General features: G+C 46.3%; 1 long non-coding RNA gene across 1 annotated transcript; it reads left to right on the top strand.

The window, feature by feature from the left end:
• Positions 1–12,519: 12,519 nt before the first annotated feature.
• LOC116270310 lies at positions 12,520–15,085 on the top strand. Its single transcript, XR_004178336.1, has 2 exons — positions 12,520–12,949; positions 14,042–15,085. It is a non-coding gene; the product is annotated as an uncharacterized LOC116270310 (long non-coding RNA).
• The last annotated feature ends 4,477 nt before the right edge of the window (positions 15,086–19,562 follow it).

A 19,562-nucleotide genomic window follows, 5' to 3' on the forward strand; every position in this document is an offset into this window, starting at 1 on the left:
ACACCTTGCCATCAGTCAGTCCACCAAGAGCTCTGGTTGGCAGCAGCTCTTTAGGTCTGAGCACCTGTTTCTGGGATTTAGACACAGCCAGAATTTCCTTATCTTGTTTTCTTTTCTGCATCCTTTGATTTTCCCCCACTAAATATAAATTCTTTCAGACTGTGGCTTCTAGATTTCACCCTTTAACATAATTCCCTAAATAAAATATCCTGATCTCTCTCCCTTCTCATGTCTTCCACAAGCCAACCCAACTCCATTAGCAGGCCCACCATCCAAGATAATCGGACTGGTCCCAAAAGAACCTACAAAATCTGCCTCTCCCCCAGGTCACTGGGTCACTGGTGCCTCCAAATCCGGTCCAGCAGGCTTGGTCTCCTCTTTTCCCTCAGCCCCATCCCTTCCTGGTCAGCCCGATATCCACTTTCCTGGGTCTTATAAATCTAGAGCTAATCTGCTAAACTCCTCTGGGTCTGAACGTTAATGGCTGCTGTGAGTAAATGGGTTACCTTTCCCTGGAGCCTTCTGAAGCCACTATGGCTGCAGATTCCCACTCAGACCCTTCATATTAGAAGGTTCCTGAGACACCCACATTTCAGTTCTGTGGGAAGTACCAGGGTCAAACTACTGGAAGACCTAGGACCCCGGTCACACGCCCCACCTACCCCACAATTCCTGCACCGTCCTGGGCTGTCTCTCCCTCCTGAGGATCTCCACAGATGGCTCAAATCCATAGGGTCTTGTTGATCTTACATCAACCAGTGTAGAAACTTCTCTCTCTCTCTCCCCATCCCTCCCTCTTTCTTTCACATTTCCTCATTCATACTCAACTTCCTTTGAAACAGTTCCATGGATCTTTTTACAAAGTTAAAGTTAAGGAGACTTTTAAGAGTCTTAGTCTGAGTCTGCGACAAAATCAGGGAAATACAGTCCCTGAGGATGACTCTTGAGGCAGTGATAAACAACTATAATAAAATTAGAAATTTAGAATAGGAAGGGATTCCCAACTGCTACTCTCCTAGCCAGGAGTCGAAACAGGCCTTTCACAAAGGGAGAGACAGGGAGGACGGCAGGGAGGGACAGTGAGGAAAGTGGGGAGTTGAATAAGCCTTGCCAGATTGGGAAATGAGACCCACAGGGAAACACGACTCCAATCCCTCCTCAGGCCATAAAGCCTTGTTCACACACCCTCCCCAGCAGCTCTTCCCACACACATGTGTAAACAACAGAAAGGGCTCCAGGGAGCCGGACTCTGAGCAGGAGTGGGAGACAGAGATCAGTCTGAAGTCTCCTGGCTTGGGATTTAGGGAAAGTGTCCCTCAGTTTCCTCATCTGTAAACCGTAATAACTCAATCTAACAGCTACTAAGCCGTCGCCATGGCAGACACTCCCAGTTTCTTTATGTGCATTCACTTACTCCTCACGACAACCCGATGAGGCAGGTCCTATTATTGATCCCACTATACAGATAAAGAAACTAAGGCTTGGAGAGATAAAGTCACCAGCCAGAGCTTATATCATGCACTCTCAGTTCACCCACAAGACTGGCTATTTTTCTACCTGCTTCTCTAGAGGCTTTTGTGGCAGGACTTGTATCTTATTCCCTTGAAATACAGAATCTTCCTGGACCTTCTCCTTCCATGCTCCATTTTTGTCATCAGTAGGCTAGGGACAGAAAGAGGGTAGATGAATTTTCTTTGGTACTAAATTGGCCTATGGGTCAAGTGGAAAGTTAGCCAGGGATATCGACCCATGCACTTGGACAATACCTCCCCTGTTTTAAATTTTTCTTCCACACATTTTCTCTTGGCCTTCACAGCAGCCTTCAAATACAAATGAAGCAAGTTTTCCTCATTTATAAAATGAGGGCAAAATTGCCTGTCTTGCAGGGTTGGTATGAAGAGTAAACGATTATAGGAGAGCCCATAGGACAATGTCAGGCACACAGTTTACTCTTACCAAATGTGAGGTCCCTTCCCAAGTCTAGGAGAGTGATGGCGCTGACATGGAGACTGGACTATGCATGGTCTCACAGCTGAAATTCCACCAGCCCAGGCTTCCTCCCTGGAAGCAAGCATGACTTAGCATCCTGTGCCTCTTCTCTAGACTACCTTTCTCCCTGCCTGTTTCTCCTCCTCTCTCCCCACTTCAAATGCCCCAGAGTTACAAGTTCTAAAATAAATTTACAACATGGTACTGTGCTTTAGGACAAGAATTGGAAAGAAGACCCCAGATTTGGAATGGATAAGGGATGTTTTGGGGGTAGGATGCAGAGACAGTTAGGGAGAGAAGGGCTCAGGTCACTGAGGGGAGGAAGGGTACACGGCACTGAAAGATACACAGATGAGTGCATACGCAGCACATGCACACACATGCGCATGCATACACACACATATGTACACATTATCCAGTGCCTTCGTAGGCTACACCTGTGACAGCAGTGGGTAGTCTTCACAAATGAGCCCCTGCTCACTCTAGAAAGCTATTCAGGCAACCTGTTCCTGTAGGAAACATTCATTTTAGGGACTCTTCTGAGAAAGAGCAATTGGGGTTAATATATGCATATAATCACATGTAATATAACTCTGATAAAGGCTCTGTTTAAACTCTGACCAACTGTGCCTGAGGATCAGCCTCCTTGGCTGGCCTTTTAGTCCACATGGCTACCCCTGAGATATCACCACAGTTCCTTAGGGCACCACAGAGTACAGTTGGAAAACCGCAGCCTCAAACCAGAGAAGGAAGAAATGCAAGGTTCTGAAGTTGGGGGCAGGGGGAACATGGTTGACTCTCCAATCACACGACGCAGGCAGTTGCCTGTGCAGCTCTGGAGAGCAGATTGCCTGGTCCTCTACTTGATGGCATTCCTGAACCAGAGCTGGATGGTCACCTCCATATATCTTGCTTTGTGAAATCCTTAAAGATCCCTGCTTTGTTTAGGCTGCCACTGTTTGGATTTTCTGTTATATGTAGGTCTGCTCAGGCCCCAGCTGATCCATCATGCTATTATTCCTCTCCTGGTCTCCTGCATCCCGGGTTGACCTCCCACACTGATGCTCTCTCCTTCCCCCAGCCCCATTCATGACTTGACAGCACTTATTCTCTTCCTCCGTACAAATCATTCGCGTTACCTTCCTTGTCAGATTCACTGCAGTATCCCCAGGGCTCAGAGCCATGCTTGGCACACAGTAGGCACTCAATGAATATTTCTTAAGTAGACAAACGAATTATCTCACCAACCCGGCATTGCTCTCATTATCTGACTGCTGCTCGGCCTACTCTCAAACCCTGACCCCTTGTCCTTCTCCTATCTCATATTTCTTATTGTCTCTGAAAGATCTCTATTTGGTTGGCCTTCCAACCCCTGCAACAAAACTTGTCCAAAGCAGAGCTTGTTATCTTTCCTTCCAAGCCAGAGCCCATTCCCAACTTCCCAGTTATTGCTAGCAGCACAATTAGCCTTAGGACCGGGCAGTCATTTCTCTTCATTTTTCTCTTTGCTTGGCGTTCACTCCCTCTTTTGACTCCTGTCTGTTCTTTCTCAGCAAGGTCTCCCAGTCTCTGTACTCTCTTTTCTCACAGCAGTTCCTGATCCAGGCTTGGACTCTGCAATGGAAGCACCGGTGGGCAGTCTTCCTTCCTACTTTGCACCAACACAAGTCAAGTGCAGGTCCTGCCAGTCCCCTGACAGAGAAGGGCTTGAAAGTGAATGTCACAGAGAGCACTCAGTGAGTGTGGGATGAGGGATGAGTAAAGGATCCCACATCTCCTTTTCCTTGAGGAGAAGGATCCTCTGTGTCTATCGTACCTTTGCAATTAATGCAGTAATTCTGAGGACAGACTGGAGGCCCTTCTCAATTCATCAAGTTTATTGCATCCCCAAAACCAGTCTAGAAACCTTACCCCCCTCCACTACCTTTACACCCTCACTCCTTTTCCCTTTCTCCTGATTCTGGGCCTTAGCCATTCTCTGAGTGGCTTCCATACAACAGCTGGGGAAGCGCCCATGACAGGAATCACTGCTGAGCTCCACAGCCTGCCTACAGGAGGCAGAGGGTCCTGGCCTCATCCACCTACTGCCTTCTCCTGATTCTGTGCTCCCTGGCTTCTCCTTCATCACTCTCCTGAAAATACTTCAAAGCTTCCTGCTCTCTTCAATGCTGACCCTATGGTGCTATTTCCCAAATAAATAAAAGACAAAGAAAGAAACAATAACTCTTCACATAGGCAGGGCAGGCCATTTTCTTCACCATCCACCTTCATTGAAAACTCTAATTACCTAATCCTACCTATAGGTGCTTCTCACATGAAGAATGGCAGAGAGGATTTTGCCCACCTTAGCATGCTTTCTGGGTATAACTCTATGTCCCGGATAAGCTTTTGGGCTCCCTGCACCCCACACTCCTCAGTCTATTTGTGCCAACTGATTTATGCAGGGCCGGGAAGCTTCCAAAAAACAAACAAACAAACAAACAATTTGGGATTTGGACATACACAGACATGTCTGATGACATTGGCAAGGCCTTCAAGAAAGCCAAATTGCAGTGAGGAACTTCAGGAGACAGATCCTGAGGGAAAGAAGCCACCATTATGGACCAATCTGGAAACAGGACCTGAGCAGTAAATGGAAATGTTTCTGCATAGAATGAGGCCAACACTGCTTGAGCCTCCTTGCAGAGAAAAGGTCGTGTGTATGCAAAGTGAAAAGAGCTAGAACATCTTGGAGCTCAGGCATCCCTGTAAAGGAGTCACAAAGGAAGAGAGAAGCCTTTCCCTTCCCATTCTGTAGATGTTCAGCTAATAATTGTCCAGAGAAAGTGGTGGTGGCCACTCTTCAAGGGACAGCCTGAGCAGAGTGATGATGGGGACACAGACAAGAAGCAAGAGGCACAGAAGAGATTCATGAAAGCAACATGGCAACCCTGGAGTACCACCTGAGATGGCTAGGAGGAGCCACAGGAAGATGGCAGAGGGTGGTAGCCTTAAGTTCCTAGCCACACCTCTCCAGTCCCAGGAGCCAAGCACACGGTTCCCTGTGACCTCATTGTACCCAAGGTAGTGAGGTGAAGAAGCATTTAGATTATATAAAGAATCCTCGGCTGCACAGTGGCTCATGCCTGTAATCCCAGCACTTTGGGAGGCCGTGGTGGGTGGATCATAAGGTCAGGAGTTCTAGACCATCCTGGCCAACACGGTGAAACCCCATCTCTACTAAAAATACAAAAATTAGCCGGGCGTGGTGGCGGGCTCCTGTAATCCCAGCTACTCAGGAGGCTGAGGCAGGAGAATCTCTTGAACCCGGGAGGCGGAGGTTGCAGTGAGCCAAGATCGTGCCACTGCACTCCAGCCTGGGCAACAGAGCAAGAATTCGCCTCAAAAAAAAAGAAAAAAAAAAAAAAGAATCCTCCACTCAAGGTACATAAGCAAGTACAAACAATTATGTAGGAAGAAAGAAAAAGACAACAGGCTTGCAAAGCATTAAGCATATTTGCAAAAGCTGAGTATAGACAGTGCAGGTTCTGCTTGGTCAGGATTGAATGGGAAGGGGAGGAGAGGCCAGACTTTGGTGTCCACTCAGCCTGTCCTGAGCCAGCACTGTCCTTGGAGTGATGGAGGGTTTGAGTAAGTACAAAAATACTGGAAGCCTCAGAAACTGGCAAGTCCAATCCCTCTTTTACATGAATAAGCACCTGGGCTTTCCACAAAAGAAAATGGTTAGAAGTAGCATTTGGGTGGCACATCACAGAAAGCCCCCACACACATTAGCCTGGATGATTCTCACAATGTCCCCATGAGATTGTGCTGTCCTCACTGCAAAAGCAAAGAAATAGAGGTTTGATAGTATTAAAGAAAGTGCCCAAGGTCTCTTGGCTCCACTGCACACCATGCTCTGTGAAAGACGGAAGGGGTGGGAGGCAGGGCCTAGTGGGTTATGCAGAGGACAGCTTGGTGAGATATTGCAACCAGTAGTTCAATACAAAGAATCCATGTGAGTGAATGAATGAAAGAATGAATGAAAACCTGTGAGATATTAATAAACATCATCAAACACAAGCTGTGTAGGTTTTTAAGAACTGAATAATCTCATTAAATAGTGGGAAAATTTAAGATTCCAGAAAATTCAGAAAATATATGGGCCAGTGTTTGGTGTACATCAGTTCATTAAAATTATGGATGTGAAGACTCTACTCATAAACTACTGAATCCGAAATTCTGGGACCTCCTTATATTCAACAAGCTGCCCAAGTGATTCTGCTGTGTGTGAAAGTTGGAGAACTAGTGATTTAGGTTATAGTTTAATTTGTAATAATCAAAACAAATAATTAACTGCCTTGTAATAAACACTCACATTCACTGATTGCCATCATGTCTCTTTCTGATAATAATAGTGAATCTACATGTGCACTTACTCTCTGCCATATGTGTAAATTCTGATTGAATTTTCATAAGAACTTTGCAGGGCGAGTGTTATTATCTTTACTCAATAAAATCAGGGCTGAATGCTCAGAGAGATGGAGTGACTTGGTTAAACAAACATTGTTAGACTGGGCCAAAGCTGGCTCTGCACCAGGTCTGCCTGTCTCCAAACCCGTGCTCCCTCCATCACAGCCAGGACACCCCTCCTCCTTTGCATGAAGTTGGACTCAAGGCTGAGCTGAGAGGTTCAGAAGAGTCTCTCATAACTTCAAAAGTGATGAGCATGGTTCACAAACATGAACACTTATCTATCATTGCAGCAGCAAATAAGAACTTTTGAGAACCCGGTGACCAAAGTTGAGAAGCATAGATAGCCTCCAAAAACTCTAGAAGAAACAGAGACCATGCCTGTGAAAGAATGATGAATTAGAGAGGGAGTTTGAGGGATAACAGAAGATGGAGAAATGGAGGCTGGCTTGAGAAATGTAAGTAGCCTAGATCTGGAATCTGGGAAGGAAGGAAGGGAGTGAGGGAGTGCAGAGGAAGGTGCTGCAGAAACGAAGTTGGGTGAAAGGGGAAGGAAGGAAACTTCCAGATGAAAGGATTCAAGGATATGCCTGCTGTGATGGAGGTGGGTAGAATGAGAGCAAGAGCCAGGAGAAACAGAGAGAGAGAGAGAGAGAGAGAGAAAGAGAGAAAGAGAGAGAGGCCTTGAGCAGATGATTCACCAATGCATGATTTGTAACATCATGCACTGTTCACTGGTCACTTGGAAAATGTTGGTTCACTGAGTCACAAAGATCCTCCAAATGCACAGTGAAAAGCCCCACTGTACACCCGGAGGTAAATAAGAAAGGAAAGGCAAACAATCTTGAAACAGCATTGACCTCCCAGACACCCTGAAAGGATCTCAAGGAGTCCAGGAGTCTCAGGTTTACACCTTGAGAATTACTGCTGTGGTGTAACGAAGAGCATTCTGAACTGGGAATCAGACAAACCGCGTGCTATATCGGACTCACCTTTTCATTAGCTTGGGCATGTCCCTGAACTTCTCTGAGCCCTGTCAGACAAGCTGGATGACTCACTATTTCTTAACAATTCCCCATGAATTTCCCTATCAGAGCATTTCTCTGCTCTGCCTAAGATAGACTCTTCTCTGCCCAGTTCTCCAACTGCCACCTGCCAACTGTACCCCTTCTTGAAGGCATAGCCAGTAGCCACCGTGATAGGTTCTCTATTTCCCCTCTTCAGACACATCTCTCCTTCTTAGGCCCTTTACTGCCTGTGTTTGGACCTCTCCTGGGGATCTTATCTCACTCTGCCCTCAGAGTAAAAATGACCAGAATCCTTGTCTGGCAGCCCCACCACTTCTGGCACCCCCACACCCCACCCCCCAACTGGACTGTGAGTCCCTGAAGAGCAGAGACCACCAGGTCTTGTTCATGTTTATGTCTCCTTCAGCCATTAGCCCAATGCCTGACACAGAGTAGGCACCCTGTGGAAGTGAAATTAATTGTTTAGCATGTTTCAGAAAGATCTATCTGTAAGGTTAAATGGATATTTATGGGAGAAGAGGCTGGGAAGAGGTGACTGGGAGGTGAAGGGAGAGGAATGGCGGTAAAGGGAAATAATGAGAAAACTGATGGAAGGGGCCTGAGGGGAGAGGTCACGGTGTACACCTATGGGCTAAAGAGACAGGGTGTGATGGGGGCACAGTAAGAAGATAAGAAGGGCATTTTATGGTGGACTTAGAGGATGGGGAGGGGAGTGGAATGCTTGGTGAATGGCATTCATTGGACTAAGACACTAAAGAATACTTGGGATAAAAATCAGAAGAAACTGGGTGCAGGAGCTGAGTCCTGGCTGCTGGATGACTGCTTGTGTGACTGAGGGGCATGAACAGAGGTGCTAGCAAGCCGACCCCATTCTCTCTGCACACGATGCCAGGGACGCCATTGGATCTCCTGTGTGGGGCTTCCTGAGAACCCCCCTTCCAGGCACCTGGAAACCCCTGCCAGTTCCCACACATCTGGTGAGGAGCAAGCCCACATGTAGCACAAGTGGAAAAGAGTAAGACACTCAAAACCTCTGTCTTTTTCTCTTCAAATATTTGCAGAGGGAGTGTGGCAGGAGCTCAGGGAATGCGGTGCTTATTGCTCACACTACATTAAAATTCAGATTGGCTTGTGCAATATCCCTGGCATAACCGCTCTGTGCTGATATTTTTATAACTCTTAATATCAAACAAATTGCCTCTTCACTGAGACAGTTTAATGTCGCGGGGGCCGTGCCCGCCAGCTTCCTCATGCCGGCCCCATAAAGATCATCGTTCTGTTACTGGGGACAGAGGAGCTATGAATTTACTGTCAAAAATATGACTGGATTTTGCAGAGTAAATCTTGGACTGTATTAAAAGGATCATTTTAGTCTCCACCACATCTTTTTTTACTAATAAAATAAGGTGGGGGCCTCCAGGTTGAATCATCTATGAATCATCTTTTTTGGCCTAGGTTCCTGTTTTTGTCATATTCATGCCTCTTCTTCAGTCATCAATAGATGCCTTTGGCTCCACCTTACATTCAATAGATGCTCCCTCTTTTCTTCATGATCTGGGAGAGAAAAAGACTTGAATGGATTTTTCTAGAAAATCCCCACCATACTTCAACTTCACGGTCAACAGAATCTTCTCTTCTTTGGGTAACATTTACCCCAATAGCATCTGGGGAGTAGAGAGAACTATAGTTGAACATTACACTCTTCTTCCTGAGCTCGTTCCATCAAACACTCCTTTTATTACAAATATATGATTTCCTACATAATTAGGAAAAATAGACTGTATTTATTGAACAATCAGTTCTCTCTCTCATTTATAAATCAAGGACCTAGAGAAATGCCAATCAGAGCAATCCATTCCAGATAGTATGTATTCCCAAATTGAGTTGTTATAAATCAACCCAAAGCAAAGAAACCTGACATTTTACTAGCCGAAGTCACTTTACTGTAGGTAATCAGTCCTTTCCAAATATTGAACATAGTTTGTGAACTCTACCCTCCCACCGTTACTGCCCTACAGAGCCACTCAGAGACCCAGGATACTGAAGTTCAGAACAAGTGAGTAAGGTGTCCTCCAAGAAATACATTGATTGGAGGAGTTGTGTCAATAGAAGTCTCAGTACAGTGTATGCAAGTGCTGAATGGCAGCACAAATGCAAAGAACAAATGATCAAAGGGTTTTGCATCATCTTCCAGCCTTCCTGAGACCACACACTCCAGACTGATAGACAGACAGACAAATGGACACCAGTCACACATCCTTGTTTTCAAGGCAGGGAGGAAAGCTTCCACTTGAAAAGTGCCCAGTCACTTGAAAGGGTTACCTATGTGACGTCACATAATTTTGAATGTTTTTCTCTCATATCTTTATAGCTCAAATCCTCTTTTTCTTCTCTACTTGTATTTTATGAAATAATACCTAGGATGACTCCACCATTTTCAAGTTTTACATTTTAATATCCTTTGAAATTGGTATCCTCACATAACTTACTTAACACCAATCAGTGGTACCGTCACCCATTATTATAACTTGACACACATTTGTTTTGTGAATGTTTTAGGAAGATTTGAACTGAATAATCCTTTTCTTTAAGTACCATATCTTTTTTGATTCTTATGGCTAAAGCCATAGCTACTTCCTTTGCTTCCAGAACATTCCAGATTGCCCTGGCTTGCAGCACTGGTGGTCTTTGAAAATCTACAACATTTTAGAAAGGCTGATCCAGGCTAGGAAGTCAGACCAGGCCCTGTAGAATTGTCAACTATTAAAATATGTCACATCTTATGCTTATGAAACCAGGAAAAATCATAAATCACGCTTTTATAACTAACTGCTATGGTCTGAATATGTCCCCCAGAGTTCAAGTGTTGGTAACTTAATTTCCAATGTAACAGTGTCAAGAGAATGGATATTTAAGGGTTATTGGGCTCTGTCCTAAGGGTTATTGGTGTCTGTCCTCATTAATGGATTAATAGTGTTATCATGGGAGTTAGTTATTGAGGGAGCAGGTTTCTGATAAAAGGGATGAGTCTGCCCCACTTTCTCTCTTACTCCTTTCTGCTCTCTTCCCCTTCCTCCTTCCCTCATAGAATGATGCAGCAAGAAGGTCCTCACCAGATGCAGCCCCCCAACCTTGGATTTCCCAGCCTCCAGAACAGTAAGAACAAAAAAACCTTTTCTTTATAAATTACTTAGGCTATAGTATTCCGTTATAGCAACACAAAACAGACTAAGACACTGACTGTGCTAAAAATGGGATGATCTGGGCTGGGCACAGTGGCTCATACCTGTAATCCCAGCACTTTGGGAGGCCGAGGCGGGTGGATCATGAGGTCAGGAGATCAAGACCATCCTGGCTAACACAGTGAAACCCCGTCTCCACTAAAAATACAAAAACTTAGCCGGGCCTGGTGGCGGGTGCCTGTAGTCCCAGCTACTGGGGAGGTTGAGGCAGGAGAATGGCGTGAACCTGGGAGGCGGACCTTGCAGTGGGCAGAGATCGTGCCACTGCACTCCAGTCTGGGCAACACTGCAAGACTCCGTCTTAAAAAAAAAGATTGATCTGAATAATGCAAAAGAGGAAATCTTGATAATATCAAAAATTTAGAAACAATCAAAATGAACAAATAAGTGCCTTGTTAAAAAATAACCATCCATAGAGCATACAAACCTATAATAAAACACTGTAACCACTTAGAATTTTGTTATAGAAGAAATATTTAATATGGTATAAAAAGGTATTTACAATTTAACACTGAATGAAATAAAGCAGGTCAAAACAATGTTTACAATATGACCTTTTTTTAACACATACGTATTTTGAGATTGAGGATAAATTCCAGACTGTTTATAGCAGAATAACAGGTGATTTTTTTTCTTCTGTGTTGCGTATCTCTGTTGTCTTAATGTTCGATGGAAAAAATAGGTGTATTGCTTTCAAAATAAGAGGGAAAAAAAGTAGTCTGGAAAATTGTTTTCATTGCACATCTGTGGGAGTTGAAAATTGAGCCTAGAGCTTATAAGACATTCTTGTATTCATGCATCTCAACAAATAATACTTATGGCCTAAGGTAAGCTAGCCCTGTGGTATTGCAGAAAAACCAAAGACCCACTACCTGCCCTCTGACAACTTATAGTTCTGCCACTCAGACAAGAGAAAACTTAAATCCCTGCCTTTGAGGTGAGAAATGAGGGCTCACTTCTGCCAAGGACCTCTGAGGCTTCCACAGCTCCTTGGACTGAGGTTGGAGCCAGCACTGCCTCCTGTGCCCTGAGCGTGCCTGGGACTCCCGCAGAAAGCTACTGAGGTCCCAGGGGATCAGGGTGTGGCTGAAGTAGTCTGGGCCTGCAGCTACTTCCTCAAGTCCACTCTCCCACCCTGACAGCCTGTCCCACTGCCCTCGGACACCCACCTCGTCACACTCTTCTGTTTCTCCCCTTCCCATCCTCTCTGTCCGGTTTCTTCCAGGCCACTTCCAAAGAGACCTGCTGCTCCACCCTCAATCTGTTGCTTGTGCCTTACTAGAGGTTTCTGCCCTTTTCAGCGCCACATCCCAGGGAAGGAAGAAACATGCTCCGGGGCTGGAAGTTCGTCTTTGAGGGGAGGAAGTTCCCTGGAGTCTGCAGCAGATGGGGGAGGCCCCAGTGGGGCGCACGTGGATACATTTCTGGGAGGAAACCAAGTACCATCCGCTCTCGCTCGCTCCCATCCAGTGTTTTCTTCCCCCAGTGAGTCTCTTAATTTTGCTCATTTATCTTAAAGAGCTCCGTAAGCGCCGTGGGCTCTGGTTGGGGGTGGGGGGCGCACGGGGCCTCCGACACCCGACCCCCACGCCTGCCTCCCAGAGGAGCCATCCAGCGCGGACCAAATCTCATTTTCCTACAAATAGTTTGTCAGAAGCAGCAGGGCAAGTAATAAATCACGGAGAGCGAGAGCGGAGAAGGGAAGGGGGGAGGCTGGCGAAGGGAGGGCGGGGCCGGGGGGGTGGAGGGAGGGTTGGCGGCGCAGATGGAGGAGCGCGCGGGAGGGTGCGAGCGGCGGGGAGGGGCGCAGGCTAGGGAGAGACAAACTGAAAAGGAGGGAAGGAGATCAAAGAGACAAAGAGAGGAAAACACGAGGGAGGATGAGAAAGGGAGAAGGAGCCAGGGGAGTCCAGGGAGAGGAAGCAAAGGGAGAGGGAGAGACTGAAGAGAGGAACGGAAAAGACTGGAAAAGATAGCAAGGGGTGAATCAGGAAGCAGAGAAGGGGAAATAAAAGGAGAGGAGAAAATGAATCCAAAGAGGATGCCAAAAAGGAGGAAGGAGAGAGGTCTGGTAGAGAGGCAGACCCGGAAAACGAACGTGGGCGAGGAGGTGCTCCATATGTCCTGAACCCCCTCTATGCCCTGAGCCAAAGGGGTGCCTGTTGTCTGACTCCTTGACCCACCCCTCCCCACCTTTATCCCTGCTGCCTGCTCCCGGTGGACTGATGTAGGATGCAGGTAAGGATGGGGTCATCTTGGTCCACTGTTAGCCAGCCTAGAGAGACAGTCATTGCAGTGTGTGTGTGTGTGTGTGTGTGTGTGTGTGTGTGTGTGTGTGATGGAGACAGGGAGGGGAACCTGCATATCACCTATTATGATGAAAACATGCGCCCTTAAGCAGGCTACTTCATTCTTCTGAGCCTCAGTTTTCTGATCTAGAATATGGGACCAATAATCTCTCTTGGCAGGCTTGGGAGAATTGAAAGAGATGACCCACAGGAAAAGCATCTACCACACGGTAACACGGTACAGGCTGTTGATTAGGAAACGCAGCCTCCCTTGAGTTTCTGTGTGGGTGAACCTGGCTCCTGGGGCCCCGGGTGGGGCTGCCAGGCTTCAGAATCTGCACACTGCTTCACCACCCCCGCAGCCTGTGATCCCAAGCCAGGCCCTCTGATCCGGCAGCTGTCAACACAAGCACACTCCAGTGCTTTCTGCTTTGCTGTTGGCCTCCCTCGGGAAGCTTTGAACACTAGTGAGATCATCATTGTCAAACTCTCTGGGCTCTGGTGCAAGGGCAGTCAGATAAGGAGGAATATGACGTGCCAACCCTTCACTTTGGTCCCCGGCCCCCAGCTTCACCTTGCTGACCTCTGGCTCCTGCTTAGCTCAGGAACTGTGGGCTCAGAACAAAGTTTAGGTTCTTCTTCTCTGATTCACCCCCTTTCTCCTTCCTGATTACTGGCATGGAGCCACGCACCGCAGGAAAGAAATCGGGTAACGTTACAGATGGGAGGAATGAAATGGTGCTTGTAGGGGCCTATGTTGTGCTGGGCACCAAAGTAAACTGCCAGAGGACAGGGACCTTGTCTGCATGGCCCACAGAACTATCCTAGCACAGTGCTGGCACATGTTGAGTTCATGAAATGAATGAGTCATTTGATATTGTGAATATGCATTCACTTATTCACATCTTACGATTAAAAAAAAGCTGTTATTCCATTTTATGGAAAGGGCAACTGAGACACAAAATCACAGGCAGGAAGTGATCAAACCAGGGGTTGAATCCAGAGCAATCTGTCTCCAAAGCATGCGTTCCTTCCACTGCAGCCCGTGGCCTCCAGGCATCCTGCCCGTCAATGCCAGGGAGTCAGGAATGGCAGAGACCGAAACCCGTGATTCCTGCTAGACCTTCTCCTTACCTCCTAGATTCTGGAGCGGGCACCCCACAGAGCACTCCGTTTGAGATGGCCCATTCATTTCTGGGCTCCTTGCCATTGGCATTGTCCTCTAGCTCTGGACTTCAAGCTATGCCTCTCTCAGACCCTCAGCCCCAGCCCGCTGCTCTACTTGGGACTTTGAAGATGAGGTCATGTGCCTCAGAACTTCTCTCACCTCAGCGCTCAGGACCCCAGCCGTACCTCCTCTGCCCCACTCCCCTCTAACCCTCCAGCAACGTGGGCTTCCTCTGGGGACCTCATGTTCAACCCTGACAAACAGCAGAGCCCAGCGAAAAGAGAACCAGGTTCCGCTCTCCTGCCATGTACCAGTTAGATGACTCTGGGCAATTCTTTTCACCTCTCCAGGTCTCAGGTTTCTCAACTGGAAAATGGGGATTTTTAAAAAAAATTCATGCCTCACTTCCAAGGCTGTCATGAGAATGGATTAAGGCAAAAGCTGTGAAAGTGCTTTACAAATGAGAAAGCCTCCTATTCTTCACTTTCTTCTGATGGCAGATCCCCAGCTCTCCTTCCCAAGGTTCTTGCTTTCCCGGCACAATGTACCCTGAGCACTGCAGGTGCCTGTCCATCTTCGCTTCATGAAGAACTATGATATGTCACCATTTAAAATCCAAATAAAGCCTCACGAGTGAATCTGCTTACGGGAGACAGAATAAAGCAATGGCCAAGAGCTCTAGCAAGAGTAAAAAATCAAGTCTCCAAATTGTAGCTCTTCCACTTACTAACAGTGTTAACTTTGAACAATCATTTTACTTCTCTAAGCCTCAGTTTCCCCATCTATAAAGTGGGATGATAATGATACCTGTCTTATCAGGTAGATAATGTATATGTAGCTTTCCTGTCTTATCAGGTAGATAATGTATATGTGGCACTAGGGACACATTAAATACCCAATAAATGGCTACTATTGTTATCTCCTCTTATTTTAGTCTCGACTCTTGAAAAATGAATCAGTTGTCAGACTTCATAGCTTGTTACCTCTCTCTCGATGGTCCCATTGTCAGTTCCTTGGTGCATATCCTTGTTTTCTCCTCCTTCATTGATGACCACAGCCTCCTTTTCCTGCCCCCAAGTCACCCACCGCACTCTGTTCTGACCTTATCACCACCATGGGTTCCCAGGGAGCCAGACCACAAGAGGAGGAGGGAATGCAGATGAGGGGAGGGGACCTGCCCAAAGTCACAGGGGTGCTACATGGGCAGAGCATCTTCTAGGTGCATGAGGCCAATCATTTGGATTTTCCCCACCCAAAGTCCCGACAGGGCATCGAATTCCTTAAAGCCTGAGACTGGCTGCCTTTGTGAATGCCCTTTCTCAAAGCCCTTTGCAAGGGTGACTTCGTGGCCTGGCCTCCCTCTGCCTATGCTCTGTCCCAGCCCATCTTTCCAGCCCCCTCCGATTATTGTCACTCTCTACTTCCCTGACTGTCTTGCCCTACCAGTAAGCTTTCTCCCATATGATTCCTTCAGAGCTTGTTTATGCATGTGCCAGTCCTCAGACTGGCTACTGGGGCAACAGGAGAGTCTGAGGCACAATCTTTGTCCTCAGAGTACCCTAGTCTAGTGGGTGCCGCATGCCCGGTTAAACTCCCATCCTAACCTTGCAGCTCAAGCTGTCCTGTCAGTCTCTGAAGCCCACCTTCCTCCATGAAGCTCTCCCAGACTGGCTGACTGATTCAAGGCTACTTCCCAAATCCTCCCAAAGGGCACCATTCCTCTTTGGAAACTATACGCATGAGGTATTTTTATCTCCTTTTAAAAACTGCACCCCTCTCTCTCTGTTGATATAATATATATGGCTGACATTTTAAAGTCCATTTTCAAAATGTATACTATCTTGTCTGTGTTTCCTGAATATAAAAGTCTATGCCGGCCATATTGCATTGCATTTGAAACCCCTAGAGGTAGGGATCTCAGTTCTGTGTGAGTCTGAGGGTATCAAGGCCCAGAAGCCATAGCAGGAGAGGGCAGCCAGGGCTGCCTTCGGGAGGAGAGCAAAGGCACCCAGAGAGCTGCCAGAGCCACACAGATGTCATTGGAGGAGGAGATGAAGTGCTGTGGACATTAGAGAAGGAAAAATCCATTTCTGGATGTAGAGAATCCAGGGATGCACCCATCCTTGAGGACCAATTCAAATGCTATGCCTGGCAGGACAGCTTCTCTGATCCCCCAAATGCATTTGAGCTTCTAAGGCAACACCCCAGTTTCCCCGGATTCACTTTGTGACACTTAGTGGATTCTCTGTGGGAGTCTGGGACAGTTACATTTGTGCACAACTTTGCTTTCTCTCTTTATGACTCAATTTGGCAAATTGCTCCTGAAAAGAGGCCAGATTCTATCAACTTTTGTATCCCTTCCCTCCACAACATCCCCCTAATGTCATGCCTCATACTAAGTAGGTGCTCAATAAATGTTTGAGGAGGAGGAGAAAGAAGGAAGGGAAAGAGAGAAAGGGAGAAAGAAAAGAGGAGATAGAGGAGAACAGAGAAGATGTAGAGAGGAAGAAGGACTGGAAGGAAGATGGGAGGGAGAATGGAAGGAAGAAGTGAAGGGAGGAGCATTAAGGAAATGCCCGCAGGTGGAAGCAATCCCCTCTAAATGTGGGGGCTCTTCTCCGTGCTCTTGCAGTGCCAACAAGGGGCCCTGGGAACAGATTTAATTCCCTATTGTCACCCTGGGGATAGAGCCCCTGTCTCCTAAGCACCCTGTGTGGAAACCAACTCTTTATGGATAGCACTGAATATATGTTTCCAATGAGAAGTAACAGCTGCAAACTCATTAGGATGATTAAGATGGCTCAGATCACCAACCTTGAGCAGGATCCAGTAAAATTTTAAAAAATCTTTCAGCACCACTACCCCCTTTCAGAGCAGGAGGTTGCCAGGCAGAGGGGAAGTGCCAGCAGCCAGGGTCCTCTGGCCCAGGTGCAACTGGAGCTTCCAGGTGAGAACACAACCGCCAGATGGCAGACACATGGTGATGGCTGGGAGGTCCAGGGCCTTTGCGCTTTGCATGTGGGGCAGGAAAAATGCAGTCTACTGAAGTGTGAACCAAATGGAAATGTATTCTCACATTTCTCTTCCTTTTTCTGAGACATGGTGGACCTCGGATTCCCATGCTGGTTTCTTTGTAGCAGGTTAAGGATTTGTCCCACGTGCAGGGGTGAGCCAGGCCTAGGAAGAGCAGTGGGCTGGGGCAGAGTTGCTTCGAGCTGATGGCATGGCTTTGGGATATTTGTTTGCCTGACCTTGTCCTAATCTGTAAAACCTATTTTTGCCCCTCAAGGTGGTACCATGTCACAGTTTGTCTATACAGAATTTCTAAATGGGATTTGGAAAGTTTCTTTTTATATTTTTCTAGAAAAAATCTTAGACTGCGTCTCTCGTTATTTCTAGTCAACGCAAATCCTTCACCCTCTCCACATACATCTGATCTTTCTTAAGTGTCGCTGACCACATGAGAGTCTCCTCTGCTCTGAAACTCACCCTGCACTCTGTGTCAATGACCTGGCTACTCTTCATCACAGGCTTCCAAAAAATCTCCAGCCATTCACTCAATCAGAGGATCTTTTATCAAGAACATGGTATATGTAAGGCTACAGGAGAAACAAAGATGTGTCACAGTTTCTTTCTTTGAGGAGCTTCCTTCCAGGAGAAATAATTTAAACAAAAAAGTAAATTATTATAGTATAGTATCCTGTATTTCATACACATAATGCCCTACAGTGAATGTCAAAGTTGATCAAAATTTTAGAGGTCATCTAGCCTTTAAAATATCCACTTCCTCAAAGGGTGGCCCTACAAATCCCATCACAGCATCATCTTTGCACCTGGCATTTGGAAGGGCTAAGTTTTGTGGTTATGGAAGGAGATGAGAGCCTCTTGATGGAATTATTTAAGAGAAATGCCTATTCTTCTGGGTGCTTCCATGTCTCTCTCAATCCTGTTGGCCATTTGAATCCAGGGTTTAGCCTCTCCAGGCCTCAGTTTTCTCCTCTGTTAACCGAGAGGGTTGGACTACGTGGCTTCTGAGACCCTTCCAGAGCTAACATTTTATGATCTATGATTAAGACTGAGATGACATTGTTCAGCCCGCTGTCCAGAGGGTGACCCACCAACTTTCATAAAAACAATCATCATTAACCTATGTTAATTGGTCAATAAAACCATCACAATTTTATAGCATGAAACCTGAGACCTGCTGAGATCAACGCTACTGGTGAGCCAAGTGGAAGTTCAGCCTTAGAAACGAAATTGCTGACTAGTAACCCCAGTGTCATATTAGTCAAAGTGACATAGACTCAAACTTATTCTGGTTGAAATAAAAACAACTGATGGAGAAAAATAAAACAATCTTGGGGTTGGAAGAACATAGGTCAATCAGACTGTGGGGGCTTCTTGGGGTAAGGACTGCTATAAATGAAATCCAGAACAACTATGTTGTTCTCCCCTTAAAAGACCTCCATCATAACCACACTGGAACTCAGGCAACCTGTGGTCAGTGAATCAGGGCTGGAGCCTGCCATCCTTTCTGAAGTTTAATCTGCTCATTATTTGTTTCATCTCAGATTTGCGGATCATCTCTTATTCCTGATTCTCCACTTTCCCCTTGGACTTGATAGAATTCTGCTGATCTTTTAGGCTCACCCTCAAGATATTTCTATTTTTATGCCACCCTATTCATAATAAGAGTTATCAAGTGTACCACCTACTATGTGCCAGATGATTGTTGTACTTTATCTCAGTAAATCCTTCCAACAATTCTAGGAGATTGGAATTTTTCTCACCAAAATTTTATACTAAAAGAAACTGAGGCTCAGAGAGTTTAGATAACTTGCCAAGGTCATACACCGGTAATTAGGGGAGGCAGGATTGAAACCCAGGTCTGCTTGCATTCAAAGTTCTTTTTCTAATATCTAGACCCCTACCCCATTCAGTCCCTGGGCCAGGTCTACCTAGCACCCCTCAAGGAAGAATTAGATAGTCACTCTGTGAATTATCAGTAACTTCACCTTGTCCAAGAGGAGCAACAAAATGTTGACCAGAGCAAAGTGGGGGTTGAAAGCTGACCTGACCTTGTCCCAATCTGTAAAACCTACTGATTAGGTGCTCAATAAATGTTTGAGGAGGGGAAGAAAGAAGGAAGAGAAAGAGAGAAAGGAAGAAAGAAAAGAGGAGGTAGAGAAGAATAGAGGAGAGGAAGAGAGGAAGAAGGGTCGGAAGGAAGATGGGAGGGAGAGTGGAGGGAAGAAGTGAAGGAAGAAGCATTAAGGACATGCCAGCAGGTAATATGCATTTGAGCGGAAAGGCAGAGACCATAGGCAAAAACTAAGAGGAGACAGAGGATGAGTTTGGGAGTCGGGGAGGTAAAAGGAGCCAGACACTGTTCAGG

The sequence above is a fragment of the Papio anubis genome, chromosome 14 (genome assembly GCF_008728515.1).
Source record: "Papio anubis isolate 15944 chromosome 14, Panubis1.0, whole genome shotgun sequence".
In the NCBI taxonomy this organism is placed as follows: domain Eukaryota; kingdom Metazoa; phylum Chordata; class Mammalia; order Primates; family Cercopithecidae; genus Papio; species Papio anubis.